The 17,500-nt window shown below is 50.8% G+C and overlaps 1 long non-coding RNA gene across 1 annotated transcript in view; it reads left to right on the top strand.

Moving 5' to 3' along the window:
* The window catches only part of LOC115385378 (uncharacterized), a 21,968-nt gene that overhangs the window by 29 nt on the left and 4,439 nt on the right, over window positions 1-17,500 (top strand). The window contains exons 1-2 of the long non-coding RNA XR_003931126.1: window positions 1-840; window positions 4,503-4,509. The exon at window positions 1-840 is cut by the window's left edge and continues 29 nt beyond it. This is a non-coding gene — a long non-coding RNA (uncharacterized LOC115385378). The remainder of the gene's footprint in view (window positions 841-4,502; window positions 4,510-17,500) is intronic.

Below are 17,500 nucleotides of genomic sequence, written 5' to 3'. Positions count from 1 at the left end.
ATCTTCTGTCCTCTTCGATCAAAAACCTGCAGGGAGCTGAACACGGACTGTGGACTGACTCGAAGCAAATCTGTGACAAACTGACAAACTGTTCAGGATTTTTCCTTTAACTTCTGGTTGATTTTCTGTCTTTTCTTTTGTACCTGATTCCGTTTACCTCCCGGTGTGGAAACCTCTGCAGAGTTCAGGCGTGGAGGAAGCATTTTGATACATAACAGACCTCATCTTTTTAAAAGAAAGTAAGATATTTTCAGGCATATTTTTGTACAGTCGAAAGGGAATGTTCTTACTGTGCTTTCAGTGAGTTTCAGGCACTTGTTCCCTTTATCATTTGTTTTTTTAGCATGCAAGGGAGTCCTGGTTTTAAGGATTAAGTTAAATTAAAACTTGCATCAAAAATGCCTTGTGATTTTAAACTAGGTTTTGTACAGTTGTAGAGCAGATTTGTTGAGTATTTGTAGACATACAATGGCGTCTTGGGGGAGACATACCTCAGAGCTGGAACTAGTTTCAAGATTGTATATGTACTGTAATATAGTAAAGTTAGGAGTTTATGTATATCATACTCGTGATATGTGGATGGGTCCCGATCGCAGGTGTGAAACTGGATTTTGGTATTTTTTATGGCACATACTGTTTTTCCCCCTTTCTCATTTTTTTGTGCAATATATCCTCTGAAGACACAGACCATCAACAATTGTAGCAAAGTGATGGAGGAACAGACTCGTGCACTGTCAACATCATTTCATGTTATGATGCTGAAGCCTGTCCAGGCAGGAGAATAAACGAATCAGCTGGAACTGATACCAAACCGTCCCACATGGCCTCCTGGTGTGATCCGTACCGCCCGGCAGACTCACGCCACAATCTGAATGTCGTTTCACCGCAGGATGAGCAGATCCCACACCAAAACCTCTTTCTAACGCCACTGCTGATTCTGGGGAGGGGGCGGCCGGACCCCGGGCCGCTCCCAGCAGACACACAGTACATTCCATAGTCCTGTTTCATGAAATGAAACTTTATTTTAAGACTGAAGACTGCCTTCTTTTTTTAAAACATTAACCACAAACCTGTATTTTTTATTTCTTGCACTTAAAAAAAAGCAGATATTGTTTATTTTTATGTGGGTCTTACATATGAAGTCTGTTTGATAACAGGGGTTTTTTGGAATCTGACCTAATTATATGCCAGGACGTTTTTTGGAAGTTCGAGGCAGTGGTTACTTCACATTCCAGTGTGAAACTGTCTTTGACTCATCTTTTAATAAATAAGTACCTACCACCATCCACTGTCCTCCAGTTTGTGAATGTATGTGCACGGCTGTGTCTGTGTGTGTTGGACGGTCCGGCCGCCATGTCAGGAAAAACACGAAGGGAACCCGTGTCCGTCCGCCGTCCTCTCCCTCAACGCCTGCCTTCAGAAAAGGACGCTGTGGCTTTAAGCAGTTGAATCGCCCGCCCGGCCCGGCGGAGCGTCCTGATTGGCGGCTGCGGCCGGTCGCCTTGGAAACAGGAGCTGCTGGTGTGGGGGTCTGCTCTGCTCGGCTCGGCTCTGTCTGGCTTTCATTCAGAAAAGCAGCTCCGTGTCGGCCGAGGACGGGAGGGACAGACGAACAGACCCCAGAAATCCAGAGAACACACGGACGGCGGGAGAACCGGAGCGCCGAGGAGGAACCCTGGTCTCCGCCGGTCCAGGACCAGAACTCTGGAACCACACAGCTGGAGCTGCTCTGCAGGACGTCTGAGTCCTCCTGAGAGGTGGACATCAGTGGGACACACACACACACACACACACACACACACACACACACACACACACACACACACACACACACACACACACACACACACACACCATGAGTAAATTGGAGTAAGAATTGGAGCAGAGACGCCGACCTCCATGAAAGCCAGGAGGACGGTGAGGAGGTGAGTCCAGAGCGCACGAGGCTCCGGCCCAGACGGGAGGCGGTGGAGGGTCTGCAGGCTGAGGCTGCCGAGGCCAGCCCAGCAGCACTGCGCCGCGCTCTGATTGGCTGACGGAGGACGGGGCTCACATGCATTACGTCAGCGCCGGGCCTCTGCTGCTGCAGCCTGCACTCTGCTGCTCTGCTCCCAGCGGGGGGCCGTCTGCCTCTGCAGCAGGTTCTGGGGTCTGCTCTGCTCCACGCCGCACACACACAGCAACAGCAACAACAACAACAACAACAACAACAACAATAATAACAGCAGCCGGCGCGACACACATCCTGCAGGCCGTGTGACCGACTGCAGCAGCTGGAAGCTCCAGATGAGGAACACTCTGCCGATCACCAACACAACACCAGACGGCCAGCGACACTCAGCAAACGTCTAAACTAGGGCTGTTTATTGTTTAAAATTAAATTAACTAATTAATTGCAGCTCTGGGCAGAGTTAATTGTGATTAATCACATCATTTTTGAACACATTAAATCACCAGTTTAATGCTGAAAAGATCTTGATGTGAATCTTTTAACTGAAGTGCAGCAGTCTGTGATCAGAAAACACTGATGTGGGATTTGAACCATCCAACGGTTTAAAGTTGAGTTGCTCAAGGGAAGGCCGGTCCCAGGTTCTCTTTGGGTGTAGAACAGTCCAGAAACATCAAGTCTCATGACAGAAAATCACTCTTCTCTACTGTCTCTTTAATTAGAGCCAAATTCCAACTCTAACCCTGATTCTGTGATTAATCACAATTTAAAAAAAAATATCATTGACATCTCTGAGTGAATTAATCGTGATTAATGAGATTAAAAGCAACGGCACTAGTTAAAACATGAGAAAAACACACATGAGAAAAGATTCTCGATATCGGCGTGTCGTCATGTGATCGGCCTTACTTAAGCTAGGTTTACACTTAAATAATTCTGTGGCATGCATTGGCACAAATCAACTCACAAACAGTCGCAAACGACTCGTAAAGTGGCGTGAAGTGTGTGTAAAGCCGTCGTGACTGCGTGCCATGTCGGGACGAGAATTGTGAAATGTTCAAAATTTTGGGCACGACAAAATATGGGTTGAAGCTTTAGCAAGATATAAGGCACAGCTGAACAGCGTCGGGCTGGATTTGTGTCCATACAGCACACCGCTGATTCCTGGCTAAATGATCCAAAACAAAGGTCTAGTCTGGGTTCCCAGATGTGAACCACTACCTCATCAAAGCTCCTGGTAAGTACACATGTTGCTATAAAAGGTGTCTATTTAAAACATTTTATTTGACCAAGCAGTTTGATGGACGCTAACAAGCTAGCGTTAGCTCGCCTGCTAGTTCTTGTTTGTTACCACGCTTAAAGGAACAGGCTCATATCCTGGCTCGCCAGACTGTCTCTCCATGGTCAGAGATACACGGGGAAACACGTATTTCTTTATGTCTTTATATGTGTGGAATACATAAAGTCAGTCTGGCATGCCAGGCTAACAGGCTAACAGGCTAACAGGCTCAGCTCACATCCACCCATATAGTCTAGAAACGGAAATGGCAGCTCTAAACTTTCCTTTCTTACCTGTTACAAAGTGTGCAGAACAAACATGTGTAGTCTGATTTAGCTAGCCACAGTTTTCCCGGTGTTTTGCCGTCGGCGGTTCTGTTTATAACAGCCACTTCCTCCTCCTCTCTGGTTCAGCAGCCTCGTTGGAATCATACAAACGGAGAAGTGAGGCTGTGGAGCTACACTGTTGGTGCAGTTGAACACAACAATTCTTCAACATCTTTTATATATCTATATTTCTCAATCTATAATAAATATTGAGCAAGAACAAACTCCACACGAATGCGTCGCTAGCAGCAGTGTGCAGATTGTTTGCCCCTCTGCACTGGTTGCTAAGGACCACGGATACCCGGATGTGCTTAGTGGCCGGATGTCCGGGGTCCAGAATGAGATAACTGGCAGCAGCAGCTGGATTCAGGCTGTAACACTGTGTTGTGGTGTAAACAGCCAGAGGCTGGTGGTCTGTAGACCGTGTGTCCCGGCGCCGCCGCTGGCCTGAGGCGCTCCGGACGCAGTGTTCCTCTCCGAGGATCGCCTACAGCGCCTCCTCTTGGCCTGGCATGCTCGCTGCATCAGGGTGTTTCAGGCGTCGCCGTGTAAACGCCGAGTTTTGAAACACCGCCGGTCGGAGCTGGAGGCAGAAGGTCGTCCTGAGCGCGCACACACACACACACACACACACACACACACACACACACACACACACACTCCCAGAAACAAACAGTTCAATCACTGCTCCCAGAATGTGTTCTGACACGTGCGCGGATCTCGTCGGCAGAAGGTCACTGGCTTTTTGTCGTGGCTGCTGGAGGTCGCTCATCACTCACGGGCTTTATCTGCGGCGGCGGCAGGAAGCGGGCCGCACACCTGCTGCTCCGCTCGGCCTGAACGCAGGACCCGGCTCTGCAGGCTGGGCTGTGAGTGTGTGTGTGTGTGTGTGTGTGTGTGTGTGTGTGTCACTCCTCCATGTCTTCCAGCAGCAATGGCTGTTCTACAGATACAGTGTTTCCCTGGACGGTGGACCTGGTCGGGTTTATTGATCCGGAGATCAGCAGCACAGGGTTGTTTCTCTCAGGTTCTCATGCGGTGAGGACCTGTCTTATCTGGATCTGTTAGCAGCAGACCCCCGCCCCCCTGGAGCCCGGCCGGCAGCGGGTCTTTCATATGCATCTGAAATGTGACGCCGGCGGCCGCGGCCCCAGGGGGGCCCCGGGGGGCCCGGGGGGCCCCACCTCTCCGGACCCAGCGGCCAGCCTCTTCTGAGGCCTCCCCCATCAGGCAGCAGGAGCCCCTGCTGCAGCCTCGTCTGCATGATAATATGGAGCAGCTTCACACTCGGGGTTCAGACATGCAGGAGCAGACTAAGAGGCTCACAGTTAGAGGGATTACATGACATGCAGGTATTTTCACTCTTTTTTAATCTGGACTTACCCTGTTTTTAATGTTCTTTTTAACATTTTTTGGGTATTTAAATGGATAACTTCTTGTCTTATTATCATTCCTTTGCTCCAAATTAAAATACATCAGTTACATTAAGCTGTGCTTTCGTGGCTACATTAGTTATTTACGTAAAATCAGAGCAAACTGAGCTTCATTATTCTGATGACTCTCGTCTTTCTGCCACAGCGATGCATAATTCAGCAGCAGGAACATGACGGTGCTTGACCTCAGAGACCCCCGCTCACACTGACGCCTTCGTAAAGCGACGCCTGCTGCCAAAAAGCCCATTAACTGCAGGCGTGTTTCAGCCACGCAGGACCGGCGTGCTTCTGCGGGACCAGTCCGCCGGACGACCCGGGTCTGAGGAGGACTTGAAAAACCCGCAGCAGCCCCGTGGCTCTCCGCCGCCTGTTGAATCCCAAAAAGGACAAAAGCAATTACAGCCATGAATAATTCATGTGAGGGAGCAGCAGCAGGATCTGCATCACGCGGCGTTAACGTCCAGGATGAGGCGGCGGCGGCTGGAAACCAGCCGGGCATCAAGACCGGCACCTGGACGGTTTTCAGGGACTTCCAGTCTGGATCAACACTTCACTGCACACAGCACTGGTCTGGATCTGGTCTGGATCTGGTCTGGATCTGGTCTGGATCTGGTCTGGATCATATGTGACGCCAGTCATTCAGTCTTATTAGTAACATTTTGACATATTTTATGACATTTTCATCTTTTGTGACCATTTTTTCCCCATAGATTTTCCCACTTAAGTCATTTTAAGCCTCTTTCGCTGTTTGCTTGTTTTCTTGGTTGTAGCAGTTTTAACTACTGGCAAATGTTCTTTTCTTTTTCCCCTTTTGTCTTCAATTATAATCAATTTCCCACCATTTTTATTTTCTTTTTTCTCTTTTTTTCATCTTCCCTTTTCTCCAATTTTTCGCATGTGTGTTAAAACAGCTCACACACACACACACACACACACACACCCTGCTCCGCTGACCTCCGTCCACAGTCACACAAACACACCGCTGACGTCTTCCCAGGATTCACAATCACTTCATGAAATGATTTCTCTCCCGTATGTGTAGCTGATGTTGGACTCCACACAGCGGGCTGATCTGCCCTGAAGGAAGCCGTCCTCGTCGCGTCTCGTCGTCCCCTCAGTCCAGAGCTACCAGGACAGGACACAGCGCCCTTCAACAATCTCTGAACAGCCATTCAGAGATTTAAACCCAGTGTTTTGACACTGGATATAAAATAAAACAGTTTTTATCCCCCTTTAATTCACAATAAAACTCCACTCTGCTCTGAAAGGACCTCGAACACCTCATTCCAAACGAAAAGGATGATTCTGAATTTAACCTAATGTGGCCGGTTTGTTCATATTCTGATCTTAATTAATTCCTCCATTGTGTGAATCTTCATTCTGCTTTAAGTTAAAGGTGCTGTAGGCAGGATTTTGCTAGTCGATGCTAATTTTTCTGTGTTTTCTTTGGATTAAAAGTTAGAGTATCCATTGATAATCCTTTAGGAGTGTAGCGTAACTGCACTACCGCGAGGGCGCAGCGTTTCCATCTGTCTCTGTTCTGAGCTGAAAAGGAATCTCCACAGCTCCAGGTATCTTTGACCAATCAGAAGAGCCCATGAGGCTCTAACCGTGATTGGTCGAGGGGCGTTCGTCACACATTCTTGTGGGAGGGGCTTAACTTGCGTAAGGGCGTGATGTCAGAGAAAACAGGACAGGATTGGCTGTGCTGGGTTTCAAATCGCCATCTTAGATAGGCCAAATCGCTTTTTCTTTTTTTTTTCTCCCAACACGTGCCTTTAAAGTGCGGCTCCCTAAATCTCCACTTGTGTTTTTGGATCAATATTTTTCCACATTGCAGGAATGAAGGTTGACGATCGTGAGAATCAGTTCAGAAGGTGGATGAATAACACTTAAAATCTGATTTTTTTGTTTTTAAATTTTCCTGCTTGACTTTAAATCCTCCTGGCCGTGCACATCTGCAGGAGAGGCCTCCACATGTGGGACCGTCACACACTCTTTTCTCCGGACAGGGCTGTGATCAAACGAGTGCCGCTCATTGATTTTCAAACCTCACATTATGCTGCAAATATATATGAAAGGGAAACGGCAGCGCGGCCTGTGATCTGCTCAGCAGGATTGAAACATGCCCAGACCACGTCTCAGCCTCCAGCCAGCACCTCTCAGCTGTGAGTAACGAGCTGCTCCTGGTCCACGCCTGCACAAGACACGGGCTTCCAGAGCTGAGATACTGTTATTCTATGAATTATTTAACTCTTAATTAGAGAGGGTAATCCAGTAATTAACCCGGAGCCCAGCTGGCACGCCGTATCACTAAGACAGACGGCGTAATCCCACTTCCAGAACCACTCCGAGCTGCAGCGCTCTGCCCTTCTCAAAGCCTCGCTTTGAAAAGGAAGCTTTTAAATTACAGCCTGGTTGATGAAGCTTCATGTCTTCACCCGAATTTACCAGGATCTGGCCCCGCCCATTCAGCCCATCAACCAATCCCGTTCCTCCGTCAGTGTTGACCTGAGCCGGTTGGCTTCAGCATGATGCAGCCAGTGATGGTTAAACCAGGGAAACAGCTGATATGAAGGAGAGGATTATCAGTTCATTCACCAGGGCTGACTCTGGACCGCCGCGGATCTGAGCGTAGAACCGTCCTGTTCTCGCTCTGAGCAGAGATCTGCGGTCGAACCAGCCTCTCCAGAAACATGGCTCTGTCTCTGTGTTGTTTCCACTCATCTAATCCGTCCCACAACAGCTTTCCTATTCTTTTAGCTCGTCTACATTCAGTCCTAAAGCGAGCTTAATGTGTAAAACAAAGTGCAGACATCGTCCACAGCCGCTCCTCTGGAAGCATAATCCTCCAGACGACACATCATCAGGCTCAGGACACTGACCGAGTCTCAGTCTGGATCTGAAGCTGGACCAGGACCAGGAGAACCTGGACCGGGACCAGGACCAGGAGAACCTGGACCGGGACCAGGACCTCCTTCTTCCTGATTCACAAGGACTCTGACTTTCAGAAGGTGAAGAAAATCCAGGACTGCAGTGACGCTGAAACCAAACAAAGCATGAAGAAGAGGACGTGAACATTTCGCTTGACGTGTCGGAGAAACTTCCACTGCAGCCTGTGAAGAGCCTGGCGAGCGGCGGTGAGCTCCCAGTCTGACTGCTTCCTGTTGTTCTGGGACGTCTTCCAGCATGTCGGTGACAGCAGAGCCGGGCTCATGTTTCAGAGTCCCGGTGGGAGGACTTCCTTCTGTCTGAAACCAGACCTCCAGGCCTGCCTCTGCAGGGAGACATGAGGATGGAGCAGAGAGCCAGGGGGCGTGGCTACTGAAACCACGCCGTTTACACATCAACAATCTCAGTCTATCCAACCTGCTTCCTCCTCCTCTGTTCAGCTGAAGCCCCAGGTTCAGACTTCAGGTCTGGGTGTGTCCTGGTTCAGGGTCCAGGTCTGGGTGTGTTCTGGTTCAGGTTTCAGGTCTGGGTGTGTTCTGGTTCAGGTTTCAGGTCTGGGTGTGTTCTGGTTCAGGTTTCAGGTCTGGGTGTGTTCTGGTTCGGGGTCCAGGTCTTGGGGTGTGTTCTGGTTCAGGGTCCAGGTCTGGGTGTGTTCTGGTTCAGGGTCCAGGTCTGGGTGTGTTCTGGTTCAGGGTCCAGGTCTGGGTGTGTTCTGGTCTGGGTGTGTTCTGGTTCAGGGTCCAGGTCTGGGTGTGTTCTGGTTCGGGGTCCAGGTCTGGGTGTGTTCTGGTTCGGGGTCCAGGTCTGGGTGTGTTCTGATTCGGGGTCCAGGTCTGGGTGTGTTCTGGTCTGGGTGTGTTCTGGTTCAGGGTCCAGGTCTGGGTGTGTTCTGGTTCGGGGTCCAGGTCTGGGTGTGTTCTGGTTCGGGGTCCAGGTCTTGGGGTGTGTTCTGGTTCAGGGTCCAGGTCTGGGTGTGTTCTGGTTCAGGGTCCAGCTCTGGGTGTGTTCTGGTTCGGGGTCCAGGTCTGGTGTGTTCTGGTTCAGGGTCCAGGTCTGGTGTGTTCTGGTTCGGGGTCCAGGTCTGGGGGTGTGTTCTGGTTCGGGGTCCAGGTCTTGGGGTGTGTTCTGGTTCGGGGTCCAGGTCTTGGGGTGTGTTTTGGTTCGGGGTCCAGGTCTGGTGTGTTCTGGTTCGGGGTCCAGGTCTGGGTGTGTTCTGGTTCAGGGTCCAGGTCTGGTGTGTTCTGGTTCGGGGTCCAGGTCTGGGTGTGTTCTGGTTCGGGGTCCAGGTCTGGTGTGTTCTGGTTCGGGGTCCAGGTCTTGGGGTGTGTTCTGGTTCAGGGTCCAGGTCTGGTGTGTTCTGGTTCGGGGTCCAGGTCTGGGTGTGTTCTGGTTCGGGGTCCAGGTCTGGTGTGTTCTGGTTCGGGGTCCAGGTCTGGGTGTGTTCTGGTTCAGGGTCCAGGTCTGGTGTGTTCTGGTTCGGGGTCCAGGTCTGGGGGTGTTCCGGCTCCTGTCCTTGCTCATGCAGCAGGCTGTGAGCTGAATAATGAGGAGAACGCCACGAGGCCCTGCCTCCTGACAAGTGATCAACAAACAGTGATTTATGAGGCCATCTTGTATCAGGGGATGACCATTGATTTAAACACACAAAGAAAACACACATGCACACACACACACACACACACACACTCTTCTGACACAGATGACCATATGCATAAATCAAACTCAGTGTCTCCACATTTCCAAGAAGTGTTGTTTCTGCTGAGCTGTCTTATTTACCCATCATTCTCGTTAATAAACAGCAGAGCTCATGGGCCCACAGGTTGATCTGGATTTGATTGGCAACATTGTGCACTGCTTAAATTCCCCTGAATGCTTGAACGAACCTTCAGCAAATCAATTCATCTGCTTCATAGATGCTGATTCCACAGATTTTCTTGCTGTTGTTTTAAGTATCGATCGTGGCGGAGGCGGCGAGGAGCACGGCGGCGCGTCGCTTGGGCACGGCGAGCTCCGGCTTCCTGACAGACAGCGTGCACGCCGTGTTTTATTACCCTGCCACTCGCAGGGTCGTTAGACATCGCTCTTCTGCTGGAATCGCAGGATCATATTTCCATGTGTACTGGAGCTCCAGATCCTGATGAATGAGTAATGAAATGGCTTTTAGTTATTACAGGATGAAAATCTTAATATGAGGGATGCTGAGTGAGAAGAAGGGAGCCTTGATGATGTTACCGGTCTGTTCCATCATCTCCGGGATCCGTCACCGGGCCGCCGCGTCACCGGCATGAAGGAACCAGATTCGTCATCAAGCGTTAAGTGATTCTAATGGCTGCAGCCTGTCATCACGCTGGAAGACTCTTTTTAACGCTCCATAAATCCACCTCTGCTTTCATCTGGAGTGTGTGATCTGCGGCGCTGGGCACACACTCCGGACCCGTGAGCGAAGAGTCGATGAGAAGTGAACTCAATCATCTGCCGCGAGCAGACGCAGCTCTGGGAGGTGATTATTGTTTCCTCCATCGGGGAGACTCCTGATACTGTACGAGGCCGGAGACCTGATGAACTCCGCTTTATTGTTTTTCTCACCGCCGATTGATCGGCGCTGCGGCGGATCGATGTGTCCAAACATGACGGTAATAAGGTGACTGGACCCGCCGTCTGTCCACGGCTCAGAGCTGCAGACCGGACCGCACGGCTCTGGACGGCTCAGGACCGCTGTCCCGGACTGTCCCGGACTGTCCCGGACTGTCCCGGACTGTCCCAGACTGTCCCGGACTGTCCCAGACCGGTCTAACCTGCTTCAGAGAAGAAGTCCTGATCTAAAGAGGGAACTGACAGGCTGCTGTCCAGCACCTGTCCAACCCCTACTATTCCTCCTCCTCCTCCTCCTCCTCCTCCTCCTCCTCCTCCTCTTCCTCCTCTTCCTCCTCCTCCTCCTCTTCCTCCTCCTCCTCCTCCTCCTCCTCCTCCTCCTCCTCTTCCTCCTCCTCCGGGGTGATAAGAGTGCCGTCCTGCTGGGGCCTCTGCAGTCGTCCTCTGGTTGCTGATTGCTGCTGGTCTGAGGCAGCAGATCTTCAGGAGTAGATCCATATTGATTATCCGTCATTGTCAGAGAATGACCAGGCCCGGTTCTCACGCAGCGGCAGAACCCGTGCTCCGACATGCCGCCATCGACTCCTCCTCTGGTTCTCCCTGCATTGTGGCAGAGGAATAATTGAGCGTGTGGCTTGAATCCAGGATTAGACGACTCTGCGCCGTCGTCCCGTCAGCCGGCCGATGATTGAAAGGCCTCCGGTGTCTCCCCGCTCCGTGTGGATAAGCAGTTGTCATAGGAAACATCAATACCTGAATGGATAGACAGTTTTATCCATCGATTAAACACTGAGTGAATGCACGAGTACTCACCCCTGCATGGACCGACATCCTTGACAGTAACTACCCCTCCTCCATTTTTGTGATTTAGGTTACATTTGTGCAATGGTTTCTAAGTGGAGCGTCATTTCCTCACATCACCATATTGCCAGAGCATAATCGATAACTTTATTGGAGCCCTGCTACAGAGGATGGGCCATGATGGAGGTGATGAGGAGCTGGGTTTTACGCTGCAGCAGGGGGTCAAGCCCGGGTTCCTCCCTCCCGCAGTATTACCCCATCAACATAGATGAAGCAGTGATGGATGGGTCAATCAATCAATAAATCAATCAATCAATCAATCAATCAATCAATCAATCAATCAATCAATGCTTTGCTGTACAGTATGAAATCAACTTAACTCAAATACTTGGGATTGGAACGAGACCTTCAGGGCAATAATCTCATTTCCTGTATCCCAAAGACAGCGGGGTAGTTGGACCAGCTGGACATCTGGGGCTCCTGGTCCAGAACACTCTGATCCTGATCCGGGCACTGCCCTCCTTCAGAGTGTTTGAAACAGAGATGTTTCCACAGCGACTTCATCAGTTTGGACGCTTCCAACTTTTGCAAAGGGTGAAATCAGATGCAGGAGAAGACAGACGGAAGGACTGCCGTCAGAAGAGCTGCTGCTGACCACCACTCCGTCAGATCAAGACGGAGAGGCTCAGCGTTCCCTCGCAGCTTCAGCCTCAGGAGACATGTGTCCAGGTGTTGTCTGGGATAAAATCAACCTCACTGCTTGTCCTTTCAGGATATCTGGTATCGCTGTTGCATAAATACGTCCATTCATCCCTGGTCTCCATTGCTCTTTCCTGTCCGAGGCTTTGAGACGCTGGAGGTCGTCCCAGCTCCCTGGGAGTGAAGGCAGGACGCCTCTGGACAGTTCTCAGGTCCAACACTGGCCCAGTTCACATGGGTGTTTTTTCAATCCGATTGAAAACAATCATGTTGAACACGTGTGTGTATACATGTACGGCATACAAAGTGATCCACTATGAATCCTGGTTTACAAGGGTCCCGGTGAAGCGGATCATACAGCGTCCTGGGACATGAGGACAGAGTCTCTGGAGGAACTTCCAGGTCTTCCTCTCTGCAGCAGCAGTCCTCAGCGCCCAGCAGAGAGTTTTTATCTGCTGATATCTGCTCAAATAATGTCCCAACATCTCCATGAGATGCTGCTCAGAGAGCTCCTCCCCTGGCCGGCGCACCGCCTGGCGCCACGTCCCGGTGTAAAGCTCTGCTCCACCTGCCGGTGTTTCAGATGAACTGGTGTGCTGTAGGTGCTGTAGGCAGGATCCCGCATCTCCGCCATCTTGCTTAGGGTTACCTAAGCAAGATGGCAATTTGATCCATCTAAGATGGCGATTTGAAACCCAGCACAGCCAATCCTGTTCTGTTTTCTCTGACATCACGCCCTTATGCAAGTTAAGCCCCTCCCACAAGAACTTGCGACGAACGCCCCTCAACCAATCTCTCAACCAATCACGGTTAGAGCCTCAGGGGCTCTTCTGATTGGTCAAAGATACCTGGAGCTGTGGAGATTCCTTTTCAGCTCAGAACAGAGACAGATGGAAACGCTGCGCCCTCGCGGTGGTGCAATTATGCTACACTCCTAAAAGGATTATCAATGGATACTCTAACATTTAATCCAAAGAAAACACAGAAAAATTAGCATTGACTAGCAAAATCCTGCCTACAGCACCTTTAACTTGTGACCAACAGATGTTGAAAACCGACTGAACCTTCTAATGAACGTCGGTTATCTACAGTTGCAGTAAATTGGTCAGTTTTGAGTTTTTTTGTCTTCATTTTCAGCATGTGTTTACACAGAATTCTGTCATTCGTTACCATGGGAACCAGTTAATCCAGAACACCGGCCAAGCGGTCCGCTGGTATTCTGCCTCGGAGCTCTTTAAACAACTCGTTGTACGATTTGTGGCCATCTCTCCTCTCCAGTGGTTGTTCTCTCAGGGTTTTTATTAAAAAAAGTGTTTTTCAACCACCGCCGTGTTCTTCTGCTTGTTTTGACTGTCCTGCTTCCCGTTTACTGCACACGTCACTACGTACGAGGGAACGCATGCCTGGAACCAAAGATCGCCCATTTAATCCGCTCTGCTGTCAGGTGGCGTTTATATGAGACACGGAGCGGATTACCGATCGGCGTAGATGATCTCGAACAATCGGATCTGAAACACAATCCACTCCGAGTGAAGCGGATCCATGTAAACATGTAAACGTGCCTAGTGACAAAGGGGGGGGGCGGAGCTTAGACAATGGCCAATTCATGGCAACCTCACCACAAACACTAAAGCGTTGATGCTAATGCTACTTTGCTAGCATTAATGATCTGTCTTCTTCATGCACTGGAGTTTGGCCTTCTGTTATTCAGCTCTTGTCTCCGTTGATGTCTGTACCTAAAGATTCCTTCACCCTACTGAACACCAGTGAGCTATATTAGTGTTCCTAACCTTGTGTTTTGTTGGAGGTCATTCTCAGGGCCAGATTGGAAATGCTGGCCGGCCCGTTTTGGCCCATGGGCTCTATGTTTGACCCCTTTGGTCTGAAGCCAGCTGCATTCAAAACTCTCCATTCAGTCGTGGTCCGGAGCCACCCGGCGGTAGCCGTTGTCCTCAGCACTGAGCCCCACTGGCTCCTGGAGGTTAGAACTCCCCGGTGATTTACAGCAGCCAGCGGACACAGCGGCCATTAAACAGATGTAAATTTGGGCTGTTTGTGTAGAGAGAGGAGCATGAACCCTGTGACGGACCACCCAGCTCTCCGCTCCGCCGTGGCTCGTAGACCTGGGGCCGCTCTCGCCCGGGGGAGGTCACGGACCCTTTTATCACCTCCTTAAGACGCCCTTCGGAGCCATCTTTCATACTGCACAACCGGCCGCTGCGCATTGTTGACTGCGGCTCTGCGACCGCGGCGAACAGTCTCATGAAACGTGACAATCACGTTTGGTGGAATGACTTTAGGGAGCATGCTGGATTTATATTACATCTACTTAATCAAGCCGCCGTTTACCTTCCCAGCAGCGAGCGCACACCGGGCCTGGACATCCTCGACGTCCGCCTCCGGGCTCAGTGTGAGGAGGAGATTAAATGTCAGCTGAGCGCCGGACGCCACTGACGGGGCTGCTGTTCGCTTCCATCAGACGTTGGTGTTGTGTCTGTCGGCCTCCCTCTCCTGTCCCAACGTGCTCTCCTGCATCCTGTGGCATCTGCAGCTACACACACACACACACACACACACACACACACACACACCTCCACAATTAGCTGAGATAAGCCGGGATTCTGTGACTTCCTGCAGATTCTCCTCCAGATAAACGAGGACAATTTAAAAGTCGAGCACAGACAGAGACGCTGGTACGGGAGCACGAAGCGAAGCTAGCGTCAGTGAAGCCACCGGTGAGTGGGCGTGAGGACGGACCACAGTACGAGCCTGATACTGGATTACTTTAGGCTGAAGCAGGCCTCAGGAGCAGCCCTGCTCGGACTCATCCACGGCCCAGCAGGGGTTCTCAGAGTGTGACAGCCTGGTCTTCTGGAGACGGAACTCAACATTTCAGGATGTAAAACGCAGCCCGACCGGGATCTGCCCACCTACGCCGGTCTGACTTTGGCTCTGCACCTTTTCCAGGAGGTTGTGTGTCTGTTGCTGCTTCGGCGTGGAGGCATAGGAGATAATGGGAGGATGTGATGAAGCAATCAAGGCCTCTTAAAACAAGGAACTGAGTGGAGTAGCCCTCTCTGAGAAGAACCTGGAGTAGCCGTGATTCCGGTGAAGAGGACTCCGTCCCTCTAGTGTGCGTATTACTGCGGCTCATCTTGCTTATTGCTGCCTGGAGTGCTATGACAACAGAAGTGAGAATAGATTTAATCTGTCCAGCCCCGCTCGTAACGCCGGGCTGCTGGCTGAGCGCCGGAACACCAAACATGCACGGAGGGCTAATCATCTCCGCCAGTCAGCATTTTCTTACGCACGGCCATTTTCCCGGAACCGTCAGGGGTAAAGAGATAAAGAATGGGCCGAAGGAGGAGAGAAGTCGGCGGCGGCGTGAGAAGTGTCTGCCACCACGGCGTCATTAACACCCAGCGGTGCTGCAGCGAGGGGGGAGGGGGGGGGGCGGCGAGAGGCGGCGGGGCCATCCCAGCACTCACAGCCAAATTGCAAACCCAAGGTTCCTGATACAACCTGTTATTATTTTTGACACAAGCCATTTACAATAGCTATGAAGGTGGCAATGGAAAATGTAATATTGATTGTATGCCCTCAAGGCTTTGCTCCCCGACTTCTAAACGTCACACATCTCACATGTGTTGCCTGTGATGATATGCTCCTTTTTCTTATTTTCTTTCCTTTCTGCCACTTCCGCAAAATCCTATTTTTGGGAGATTTGTGGATGGTTTGTTGAGGAGGTAATTACACGGGCAGATTGAGAGGGCGAGGTGGCGTTTTGGGAGCGGGGGAAAATAATAGAAAGCCGCGTTGCAACAACAACGGCCATGTGATATTGGCGCGATGTGACAGGTGTTAATATACCCAGTGGCAATCTGTATTTCATCTCTTTTTCATGAGGGTGCTTACTGCCTTACTTCCAATGACGTTTATGAAACATTAAGCATCTGTTGCTCTGTGGGGGGAGCAGCGTTATCGGAACACACTTCACTGCGCCGGCCGGCAAAGACGGGCAGGTTTTTCAGAATGACGGCACACCGGCGCCGCGTCCCTCTCTGCATATTTGGACAGACGTTTGAGGCCGTGAGCTTCAGCTGTGGTTACTGGAGAGCAGAGGAAGCTATTAAGCTGCTGCCACAAACCAACCGAGAGCAACTGGGAGGAGAGGCGGCCTTTGGTGTGTCTCTCTCCGTTTTTTTGACAGAAACCCGTCAAAACCAAAACAAACATGTTTAACAAGGCCCTCAAAGGGACGGAGACAAGCAGCGCGGCCGCGTGAGGCCCGGCGGAAGTCTCAGTATCTGCACAGATTGCAGAGGGGTTATCTGCCGGCCTGGTAATTACGCCGGGGCCTTTCTCTCTGGCGAGGGTGACAACTTTCCGCTTGTTTCTGAAATGGATGCGTGACCCGCAGGGCCTCCCCGCCGCGTAGCAAACGCGCTGATCGCCGCGTTAAAACCTATCTTCGTGAAAAAGTGCTGTCTAAAGGCCTCAGTATGCTCCCCCGTCGCCGCCACGGCGTTCCTACGCCAGCAACCCTACGCCGCTACTGAACATTTCTTGCTTCTGCGTCAAGAGAACACCCTCCTCTGCCAAGCCGCCAGCAGTCACAACAACAATGCGGCTTCCGTAGCTCCGGCTTTACCTAGACATAGATCTATAGACATAGATTTCTAGACATACGTATCTAGACACGCGTGCATTTACCGAACATATATCTGCATATATGACATATCTGGCGACCCCGGGCTGTCGTGGAGGAGAGGCTGAGCGGACCATGATAAAATATTGGTGAAACTAATGAGCTTTTGGACGATTAAAGCCGTTTGAGGAGCTGCTATACACATAGCCCCGTCTGCTAACAGTGCTAACACTGCTAACAGTATAGGGATGTGCGCCACTGCTTAATTTTGGATCTAAATTTCTCCTGAAGCACTGTTCGGATCAGAAAAGCATTCCGTGTGAGTTCTACTTTATTCTATAAACAACGCGAAAGCGGACCAATCACAGCCCTCGACGTTCACGTCACCACTCGTCGCCTCGACGCGAAGTCACTTTTTTCCGGAGGCGCACGTCAAGCCCCGGCGTAGCCCGTCGTAGGGCTACGACGTAGACGTCGTAGCAACGCCGTGGCGGCGACGGGGGAGTATATTGAGGCCTTAAGAGTTCCCTCTGCTCTGGCCGGCGGCACTCTGGGACAAACAGAACTGGACTGGCACGATGATTTTAAAATTATCATGAAATTTCCCTAAAATTACAGCAGGGCCAAACCTCGTGTCAGGGACTGTGTTTGGAAGTCCCTGTGGCGGTGGGAGTTCCACGCCTTCGGTGTTGCCTTCAGATCTTTCTAGTGTTTTCACCGCTGGTCTCTCTCCCCGTGTACAGTCAGACCAGCGTGGTTTTAGCTCTGTCATCAGGAAAATCGCTCCTAATGACACTCAGATCATTGGCTTTGTGTTTTAGT

This window comes from Salarias fasciatus, unplaced genomic scaffold (genome assembly GCF_902148845.1).
Source record: "Salarias fasciatus unplaced genomic scaffold, fSalaFa1.1, whole genome shotgun sequence".
NCBI lineage: Eukaryota > Metazoa > Chordata > Actinopteri > Blenniiformes > Blenniidae > Salarias > Salarias fasciatus.
This window is presented reverse-complemented; position numbering and strand designations above follow the sequence as displayed.